Genomic DNA, 11,145 nt, shown 5'->3' with positions numbered 1-11,145 from the left:
AAGGTATACCAAACTACATTTGGGCAGCACGGTGGCAACCTAGCTATGACTATAACACTGTATTTTGCACTCTCACCTTTCCTTCTTCTATATGTACTCTATGAACAGTATGTTTTAACTGTATATTGAGCAAGAAACAATACTTTTCACGAATACATGTGACAATAATATATCAAATCAAATCAAAAAGGAGTGCAGATGTTCAAGAAGGCTGCTACACCATCACTTTCTCAGGGGCAATGAGGATTGGGCAGTGACTCCTGGCCTTGCCAACGATGTTCACATCCCAAGAACAAGCAAGAAAAATCTCAAGTCTACTTTGCAGCCTGCCCTGGCTAAGTTCCCTGAGAGAGGGAATATACCAGGGAGCTGATATATGATGCCTCTATTTTGCCAATAACCCACATCTTACCTCCATGCCTTTTGCCCAGGACTGGGAAAATCCCACCTCTACTAACTGGAGCATGTTTATTTCTACAGTCCACATATGTTAAATACTTCACTCCCCAGTGTCACCTCTGATAATAAAATGGGATTACAGCTGGGTGTTCTCCAACAATATCATAGGTATCTTTTATTAATCTTTTCTGTGTGCACGTTGGCACAGACTTTGGACAGGTTCAGTCAATCTCACTGTCAGCCGGAACGTAAATTTCTCAAAACTTGTTACAATAAAGGAATTTCCAAGTGTAACTCAAAGGCTCACATTGTACATTCACCAAGAATGGTGACCAAAGTTTAGCATGATATTTCTGGAAATTCTGAGGCAGTACAAGCTCCAGGAATAAATTGGAACAGCCGAATCCAAGATTTTATCCAGTCTGGAATTCAGCACCTGTTATATATGCTACTGCGCAAAGTATCACCATGTGGTTTTATGCACATTCACTCACAGCTTCAACCTTTCAAGAATTTTATCCGCCAGATTTATGAAGGGCTTGGATTGAATAAATAAGCACAAATTATTTCCACTGGCAGGAGGGTCGGTAATCAGAGGACACAGGCTTAAGGCAATTGGCAAAAAAAAAGGGAGAAGTAGGGAGTTTTTGTGATGAAATGTGTGATGATTTCAAAAGGTAAATTTGATTAATATTTAAATTTAAAGACCTCTGTCAAAATCGTTTTCCATTCACTAAAAACATCCATCAATCATTTTCCTTTGTTTCCTGAGCCAATATTGGATCCAACCTGCCACCTTTCCCTGTATCCCATGAGATTTCACTTTTCTGACCAGTCTCCCATGTGGGGAGTGAAGTATTTAACATATGTGCAATGTAGGAATAAATGCTCTCCAGTTAGTAGGGGTGGGATTTTCCAAGTCCCCTGGCGACAGGCTTGGAGGTAAGATGTGGGCCTTATTGAAATCCATGTAGATACCATCAACTGCACTACCCTCACCAATCCTCCTTGTGACTTCCTCAAAACATTTGATTAAATTAGCAAGAAACAATCTTCCCTGAACAAAACCAGACTGACTATCTCTGATCATTCTGTTCATTTCTAAGTGATGGTTTATCCTATCTCTCAGAATTGATTCCAATCATTTGCCCAGCAACAGTCGGGCTGACTAATTTATAATTAATTTTTAAATAACGGTACAAAGTGCGCTGACCGCCAGTCCTCTATATCTGGTGAGGATTGGAAAATGATCCTCAGAGCATCTACTATTTCCTCCCTGGATTCCTTCAACAGCCTGGGACACAATCCATCTGGCCCTAGTGATTTATCCACCTTCAAGGATACCAGACCCCTGCAACACCGCGCCCCCAGTACTTCCTCTCTCATTATGCTTATTGTATCTAATATTTTACACTCTAGCTCTTTAGCTAGAATCTTTGAATCATCCTTCTCTATCATGAAGACAGAGACAACAAACTCATTGAGAATCCTGCCCAATCTTCTGAGTCAATCCACAAGTTACCCTGTACATCACTGAAAGCTCTTCTCATTTCCTTAGCTATCCTCTTGCTCTTAATGTGTTGGTAAAACATTTTCTTCTGTCTCACCTAACATTAGTTTTTGTATCCTCTCTTTGTTTTCCTCTTTATTTACTTCACCTCCTACGTTCTATACTCCTCTGGGCTTTCTACAGTTTGAGTTCAAACTGATAATGTTGAGGTGTCGATTTGAATGGAATGAGTGGGAATTCATCATCGTGTAGTTTGAAGAAGCACTGGATGAGAAAGAAATGGGGAAATTCTTGTGTTTTAGCCTTTTCCCAATATAGATGGTTCTGGTGTGCTGAATTGGACAAATCTTCAAAAGCTCAGCAATTCTGAAAGGTTCTTATGGCTCACATCTTGGTTGCAAATATCTTTCCAACATTTTACCCACAAAGTTATAATGGCTCCCCATCAATCGATGCCTCAGTTTAAATTGCTATCCTTGCTTTCTACTCACTCCATGGCCTAGTTTCCTTTTTTCATGCGTTCATGGAATGTGGACGTCAGTGGCTAGACCAGCATTTATTGCCCACCCCTAGTTATCTTTGAGAAGGTGGTGGTGAGCTGCCTTCCTGCATTGCTGTGGCCCCTGAGGTGTAGGCACATGCACAGTGCCAATATTAGGGAGTGGGTACCAGGATTTTGACTCAATTACAGTGAAGGAATGGCCAATATATTTCCAAATCAAAATGGTGAGTGACTTAGAGGGGAACTTCCAGGTGATGGTGTTCCCAGGAATCTGCTGTTCTCGTCCTTCTAGATGGAAGTGGTTGTGGGTTTGGAGGGTGCTGCCTAAGGAGCCTTGTTGAATTTCTGTAATGCATCTTGTTGATGGTACACACAGCTGCCACTGTGCATCCTATTTCTGTAATCTTCTCCAACCCCGCACCTCTCAGGGTCTCTGTGCTCCTCCATTTTGGTGTCTTCAGATCTCTGATTTGCATCATTTCATTATTGGGAACTGTACCTTCAGATGTCTGGGCCTTAACCTATGGAGTTTCCTCTGTAAACATGTTAGCCTCTCTATCTCTGTTTCCTCCTTTAAGACGCTCCTTAAAACCTAATCTTTTGACTAAATGTTTGGTCAGCTGCCTAATATCCCCTAATGGGGATGAAATGATGTCCAATTTTGTCTAATAACACACCTGCCAAGTTTCTTGGGATAATGTACTAGTGACGTGGAGATGCCAGCGTTGGACTGGGGTGGGCACGGTAAGAAGTCTCGCAACACGAGGTCTATTTGGTAGCCAGGTCCAGGTCCAACAGGTCTATTTGGTAGCACAAGTTTTCGGAGCACTGCCCCTTTATCAGGTGAGTGGAGAGTTGTGTTCACAAACAGGGCATGTATAGACACAAACTCAATTACAAGATAATGGTTGGGATGCGAGTCTGAACAGGTAATCAAGCCTTTACAAGTGCAGACAATGCGAGTGGAGAGAGGGTTCAGCTCAGGTTAAAGAGATGTGTATTGACTCCAGCCAGAACAGTTAGTGAGATTTTGCAAGCACAGGCAAGTCGTGGGGGTTACAGATAGTGTAACATGAGCCCAAGAACCCGTTTGAAACCATCCTCATGTGTGTGGAACTTGGTTATCAATTTCTGCTCGGCGATTCTGCGTTGTTGTGTGTCTTGAAGGCTGCCTTGGAGAATGCTTACCTGAAGATCAGAGGCTGAATGCCCTTGACTGCTGAAGTGTTCCCCATCAGGATAATGTACTAGGCTGAAGGTTTTATTATCATGAATGTGAGACTTTATTAGACAGTCATGTTTTGATTTGTCTTTTTAAATTTCAAGTAAGCAGAATGTCCCCCTGTGGCAATGATAATCTTGCTGAAATCTGCGCAGAAACAGAGCATTGTGATTGGATTGCTATAGGAACAGAGGCCCAGGTTGAAACTCATCAAAATTCAAATGCTCCTTCTCACACATTAAAATAAAAGAAGGGTAGCTGATCTTGTTGGATGCAGATTCACAATCTCAGTGAGTCAGAGAGCCTTGCAGTGGGAGAGCAAGGATATTTTGTGTTAGTCACCAAGCAGAATGCTGGTGAGAGTGGATTCCCTCTTTGAATCCTGTGGAGATTTAAAGACTCAGGAGCCACCAGGTGGCGCCTTGCTTCTAGAAATCAATCCAGGTGTACTCAGAAGATTGAGTGCCGGGACTTTTTAAAGGAGATTGGCGGACTTTGTGTTGGTGTGAGAGAAGAGATCTTGTTGGATCATTAGGAGGAATTTGGGATTTTGTCAGAAGCCTCTGTGAACAGGGTTACCAGCTCTCATGGAAAAAAGGTAAGGGACACTTACGGGGGAATCGCATGAGTTAAGGTGGGTAGTGGCAGGGTTGGGGGATTGGGTGTAATGCTAGCAAGATTGTGGCAATGGGCTGCTGACCAGACTGTGGGAGCTGGGATTGGTGGGTAGGGGGTTGCATTGTTGTCCAGATTGTATGAACAGAATACTGCTAGCAGGACATGTGAAAACCACCTTAATTATTTGATTTTGATTTATTATTGTCACGTGTATTAACATACAGTGAAAAGCATCGTTTCTTGCATGCTATGCAGACAAAGCATGCCATTCATAAAGAAGGAAAGGAGAGTGTGCAGAATGTAGTGTTGCAGTCATAGCTAGGGTGTAAAGAAAGATCAATTTAATGAAAGGCAGATCCATTCAAAGGTCTGATGGCAGCAGGGAAGAACTGTTCTTGAGTCAGTTGGTACGCATCCTCAGAATTTTGTATCTTTTCCTCAACGGAAGAAGGTGGAAGAGAGAATGTCTGGGATGTGTGGGGTCCTTAATTATGCTGGCTGCTTTGCCGAGGCAGCGCGAAGTGTAGACAGAGTCAATGGATGGGAGGCTGGTTTGCGTGATGGATTGGGCTACATTCGCAACTTTTTGAGTTTCTTGCAGTCTTGGGCAGAGCAGGAGACATACCAAACTATGATACAACCAGATAGAATACTTTCTATGATGCATCTGCAAAAGCTGGTGTAGTAGCTGACATGCTAAATTTCCTTAGTTTTCAGAGAAAGTAGAGGCGTTGGTGGGCTTTCTTAACTATAATGGGGGGACCAGGGCAGGTTGTTATTATGGTATGGCTCCATGAAATTCAGGATGATTGTTCACCTGGTTTAATATATAAATGTAGAGTGGGGTTTTTGTTGTGGTAATTGTGCAGTAAGGGTACCTCTTCTGTAGATAACTGCATTAGTTGCCTGATGTAATGTTTAATTGATATTCACCTAGGTTTGTTTGTTACAGTAAAAGTCTCAAGACACAAAATCTTATAAGAACATAAGAACATAAGAAATAGGAGCAGGAGTAGGCCATCTAGCCCTTCGAGCCTGCCCCGCCATTCAATAAGATCATGGCTGATCTGTCGTGGCTCAGTTCCACTTTCCCGCCCTCTCCCCATAACCCTTAATCCCCTCTCTTATCAAGAACCCATCAACCTGCTTCTTAAAAATATTTAGCGAGGCAGCCTCCACCACTTCAACGGGCAGAGAATTCCAGAGATTCACCACCCTTTGAGTGAAGAAGTTCCTCCTCAACTCCGTTCTAAACCGCCTCCCCTTTATCTTGAGGCTGTGCCCCCTAGTCCTACTGTCTTTTTTGAGCGGGAAGAGTCTCTCCACCTCTATCCTATCCATCCCATTCATCATCTTATACGTCTCAATGAGATCTCCCCTCATTCTTCTAAACTCTAACGAGTACAAGCCTAGTTTATTCAGCCTCTCCTCATAGCTCAGCCCCCTCAACTCCGGTATCAGCCTAGTAAACCTCCTCTGCACTCCCTCCAGGGCCAAAATATCCTTGCGCAGGTGCGGCGCCCAAAACTGCACACAGTACTCCAGCTGCGGCCTCACCAATGCCCTATACAGCTGCAGCAAGACCTCCCTACTTTTATATTCAATCCCCCTCGCTATGAAGGCTAGCATCCCATTCGCCTTCCTGACCACCTGCTGCACCTGCAAGCTGGGTTTTTGCGACTCATGCACAAGGACCCCGAGGTCCCTCTGCACCGTCGCCTGCTGCAGTTTTTCGCCACGTAAGTAATAGTCCTTCCTACCATTCTTCCTACCAAAGTGGACCACCTCACACTTGCCAACATTAAATTCCATTTGCCATTTCCTGGCCCATTCGCCCAGCCTATCTAGATCCTTCTGCAGACTCTCCACACCCTCCGCACAATTTGCCTTTCCCCCAATCTTGGTGTCATCAGCAAATTTCGACACCCTGCACTCGGTTCCCTCCTCCAGATCATCTATATAAATGGTAAATAGCTGAGGCCCCAGCACTGACCCCTGGGGCACCCCACTAGTCACCAACCGCCAATCCGAATAGCACCCATTGACCCCCACTCTCTGCCTCCTATTTGACAACCAATCCTCTATCCACGCTAACACCCTACCCCCAACTCCATGTCCCCTGACCTTCTGCAATAACCTCTTGTGAGGTACCTTGTCAAACGCCTTCTGAAAATCCAGAAAGACCACATCCACCGGCTCTCCTCTATCCACTGCCCTAGACACATCCTCATAGAACTCCAGTAAATTTGTCAGACACGACTTCCCTTTAATGAAACCGTGTTGCGTCTGCCCTATCAAGCAATTCCCTTCAAGATGCCTCGCAATTTCCTCCTTAATGACTTATGCTACACTTTATCTCAATCACAGGGAAGTTCACACCCCTTTTTAAAAGTGATCAGTCTATCCTGGGATCTTAATACTATATTAAAACAAATAGTTGGTCATAGAATCATAGAAACCCTACAGCGCAGAAGGAGGCCAGTCAGCCCATCGAGTCTGCACTGACCACAATCCCACACAGGCCCTATTTGCATAACTGCATACATTTACCCTGCTAATTCCCCTGACAGTAGGGCCAATTTAGCATGGCCAATCAACCTGCACATCTTCGGAGTTTGGGAGGAAACTGGAGAGCCTGGAGGAAACTCACACAGTCATGGGGAGAATGTGCAAACTTTACACAGACTGGAGTTTCAATCTTTATACCCAAGGCTGCAATTGAACCTGGGTTCCTGCACTAAGGCAGCAGTGCTAACCACTGGGCCACCCACATCATATGCCTTACAGCTAAGTTCAAAGAAAGTCGGAATTACTTTCCTAATTGTTAAAGAAATAAAGCACTGATCCAGGTATAATTCTATATTTCAACAATGAGTGGTTCTAACCTCTCCTGTTTTAACATTTAGACACCAGCAGGCACACCTGAATATATTTTAATAGTTGTTGTTGGTGGATAAGCTCATTCATTGCCCCAGCATGTTATCACACCAGGCGTAACTCCTTGAAATCACACAGAAAAAATTTCACCCTCTTCCCACTTTCTCTGGAAAAAAAAGCGTCAGTCAGGCTTTTTGGAGGGTGGTTCTTGAATCTTTCATTGGCCAGGACAGGAGTGGGGAGGGTAGGACCCAGGGGAGGTGATCGAGTCTGGATGGGTGGTGAGTTTTGTGTGTGTGGACTCTTCTCACTCCTGAAGCAGGGAGGGGAGAGAGAGATTCAACAGGTCCTGTAGCCCCATATACAGGGAGAGAGAGAGAGAGGGAGGGAGAAAGGGAGCTGTCACTTCTGACGTTGGAGAAGAAAACTTCTTAAAAATAATTCTTCAACTTTTTGAGAAAGTAAATTGACTCCAGAATCAATGCTTCCCGTCTCACTGAGGTAAGGAATTACCCCAACTATTATTGCTAATGATATAACCATGTCTGTCTTTTTAAACATCCTAAGTAGTCTCACAACGCCAGGTTAACACCATGAACTATAAATCTTATCAGGAATTCTATCGCTTAAGAGATATTTCCCAAAGTTGTTGAAGAAAGTTTTTTACTCGGGATATGCTATGCTAATAATGATGCAGGTTCAACAGTGTATGAGGAATCTCTCTTAGGGACAATCTGTTTAGTCCATCTGTGAATTTGAAGGTGGAATAAGTGCTTAACTCTTAATAGCAGCCTACTCCGATCCATCAAAGCAAGGGACAGGCGCAGCGATTACTGAAGGATTTTTAATAGCACGGTTTGTACAGAAAGGTTTTGGGGCCCGCAGTTGCTTTTTTGGACACACATCTGTTTAGTTCCAGAGACATGTTTTGTGTTTCCCTGGATACCTGCCCTCTGAAAGAGAGTTTACTGTCTATGCCCCTGACTTGCTCGCTGGCTCTCTCCTCGCCCCGAGAAACAAATCTCACCGAGTTAGCACCTCTGCCTTCGGGACTCTGGGGAGTGTGATCACAAAACAGGGGAAAAGAAATCTTCTTCACACACTTCTGGCAGAGTCTAAGATCACACCCGGAGCACATTCAGAGACGGGGGAATCGGAGTGTGTCCTAAACTGACTTTGTATGGAAGGCACGGGAAGACCGACCGAGACGAGAGACTGAATCCCAGGTACACTGGGGGCGGGCGGAGGGCCGGGGGTGGGGTGGCTGCAGGGGGATCCAGCTGCATTGGAACCCCAGTTGCACTGGAGGGGGAGCCCCCACTTGCACTGGATTAAGTATCTGTGTGGATTGGATGAACTGAGGTTGTTTGGTTTAATCTCACTAGTTGCAAACATAAATCTTGTTGCTTTTCAGACAGCAATAATTCATGTCCCCCCTCCCATGCCCAAAACAATAGCTGGATCCTCAGTTTCCTATGGCATTCCCAGTTAATCTCTGCTCCTGTGCTGTCCCACCTGTCAAACCCATTTTGAGAGACTGGAAACAGGTTAATTCCGATACTGAGCGTAGATAGAGGTGACTAAATCCCGAGTAAGAATGGAAGTGAAATCTCCCAGTACCGAAACGTGTCTGTTCGGGATCATTGAAAGGGCTGGATGGATAAATGATGACTGCTGTGGAATCAATGTTACAGACACGATGAGATACTGGAACCATGAAATGGCCACAGCGGGTCTTGGTTAGCGTCGGGTTGGAAATAAAGTTGCTTTAACCTTCTGCAGTTTTTTCTCATTATCCTGGGGGTGGTGAGGGAGAAATTTCACAGACTTACCCTTCTTGGCGATTTACCTGCTCTTAATCTCTAGACTTGGGAGATTTGAATAGGTGTGGGGTACAAATCATGTCGCCCTTCAGTTGGCTTTTCCTTTGACTGCTTTTTGACTTTTTTGGGAGTGGCACAGGGGTTAGCACTGCTGCCTCACAGCGCCAGGGACCCGGGTTCAATTCCTAGCTTGTGTTACTGCCCGTGTGGAGTCTGTACATTTTCCCCATGTCTGCATGGGTTTCTTCCAGATGCTCTGGCTTCCTCTCACAGTCTGAAAGATGTGCTGGTTAGGCACATTGGCCATGCTAAATTCACCCTCAGGTGCCAGAGTGTGGGGATTAGGGGATTTTCACAGTAACTTCATTGCAGTGTTAATGTAAGCCTACTTGTGATTAATAAATAAACTTTAAAAGTTATGTTTTAAACCAACAACTTGCATTGATATAGTGCATTTAACACAGTAAAATGTTCCAAAATGCTTCAATGGAATGAAATCAAACAAACTTTGACACTGAACCACAGAAGGACAAGTGACACAAAACTTTAACCTAAGCGAAGTGTCTTAAAGGAGGATGCAGATCTGAGTGGCTGAGGGAGGGAATCCAAGGCTGAAGCAACAGAAATGAGCTCTTATCGGAAGGGAAGGGTTAGAGGAAAGCAGAGGAGGAGGATGCAGAAATAGGAAAGGGTGAGGGCACAGAGGCATCTGAACAGAACAAAGAGAATTTTAAATTTGGTAGAATGCTGTGTATTACCATAAGTGATATAAAAGCAGTATTGGAGACATTAGATAAGAAGTGAATGAACTTGCTTTGATGTTGTTTTGTTATATACAATCAAATTTGTAGTTTAACTCTTTAATGATACATACCCTGCTTTGGAAAGTATTGGATCTCTTTCTGAATGGAATAAAAATAAATTTTATATGCCTAATAAGATAGTGTAGACTTTGAACAAGAGTTGTGGCTCTCAGGAAGAGTTCACTCAAAAGGCAGGATTCAGAAGTTCAAGTGAAATAATAAGGCGGAGATGCTAGCATTGGACTGGGGTGGGCACAGTAAGAAGCCTCACAACACCAGGTTAAGTCCAACAGGTTTATTTGGAATCATGAGCTTTTGGAGCATTGCTCCTGGTGACTCACCTGATGAAGGAGCAGTGCTCCGCAAGCTCGTGATTCCAAATAAACTTGTTGGATTTTAATCTGGTGTTGTGAGATTTCTTACTAAGTGAAAAAAGATGATCATCTGAAGTGGGATATTATTATGGCACCTTCACCATTTTTAGTTATCTGGTGAAATAAGTTTGGACAAATTCAATGCCATTGTAACTATTTTGTTGCACATTCCCAATACTACGTATCAATCTCATTATAGAATAAAGCACTTCTAATGATTCTAGCCCATCCTCTTCCTATCTAATATTAGCTTAATTCACCAAGTGAATGGATAAAAGAACCCCATGTACAAAAGGCGCAGGTCTGAACTTGGCTTGCTGCTTTGTTCCAGTGAAACTCAATGCAAACTGGAGGACCAGCAGCTCATCTTCCACCTAGGCGCTTTACAGCCTTCCAGTCTCAACATCCAATTCAACAACTTCAGATGATTTGCTCTACCCCACCTCAACCCCTTTGTTTTCATTCTATTTTGTTTTATTTTTAACTGTTCTCTACCTTTTGTTTCTTTATTGTCCACCTTCATTTTTCTTCCGGCCCCCCACTCTTTCCCCTTACTTCATTCCCCTCCCTTAGCTTTTCTCCCCCCTGCTTCCCCTTCTCTACATTCTACCTCTGTCCCACTTTCCATCGCCTCACCCCACCCTCCCTCCCCCACCCTCTGCCCAACATCTTCATCTGTCACATGCTTACAGCTTCTCTGCCATTTGGCCATTCACACCCTATATTCTCTCTATGGATAGCCATTAGCAGCCTTTTTCCCTGGTTTCTGTGGCTATTACTCACCTTTCATTCCCTTGCCCTGCAGTATAAATATCAGCTTGTACCAGCTTGAATCATTGTCCAGGAAAATAAAATGCTCAAAATTATTTAAAAGGGGCGATTAACACTTCTGGAGATCTCAACTGAACTTGTAAACCAGAATAGAACATGCATTTAGCCTAAGGAGGGAAAGATCTTCATAAAACCAAATTACTGCAGATGCTGGAATCTGAAACTACAAGAAAAAATGCTGGAAAA

General features: G+C 43.8%; 1 protein-coding gene across 7 annotated transcripts in view; it reads left to right on the top strand.

Annotated features, from left to right (window-relative positions):
• Positions 1-7,461: 7,461 nt before the first annotated feature.
• col14a1a (collagen, type XIV, alpha 1a) overlaps positions 7,462-11,145 on the top strand; it is a 209,903-nt gene continuing 206,219 nt past the window's right edge. For 6 of the 7 annotated variants that reach the window (XM_080193948.1, XM_080193945.1, XM_080193944.1 and 3 more), the window contains exon 1: positions 7,462-7,629. The gene's annotated coding sequence lies outside the window, so the exon portion shown is untranslated. Of the gene's footprint in view, positions 7,630-7,840; positions 8,355-11,145 lie in introns of those variants that run through there. The other variant, XM_080193943.1, reaches the window with a different exon arrangement.

Source organism: Carcharhinus amblyrhynchos, chromosome 8 (assembly GCF_965287045.1).
Source record: "Carcharhinus amblyrhynchos chromosome 8, sCarAmb.v2.hapA, whole genome shotgun sequence".
NCBI classification, from domain to species: Eukaryota; Metazoa; Chordata; class Chondrichthyes; order Carcharhiniformes; family Carcharhinidae; genus Carcharhinus; species Carcharhinus amblyrhynchos.
Note: the sequence above shows the minus strand (reverse complement) of the source record. Positions and strands in the feature narration are given on the sequence as shown.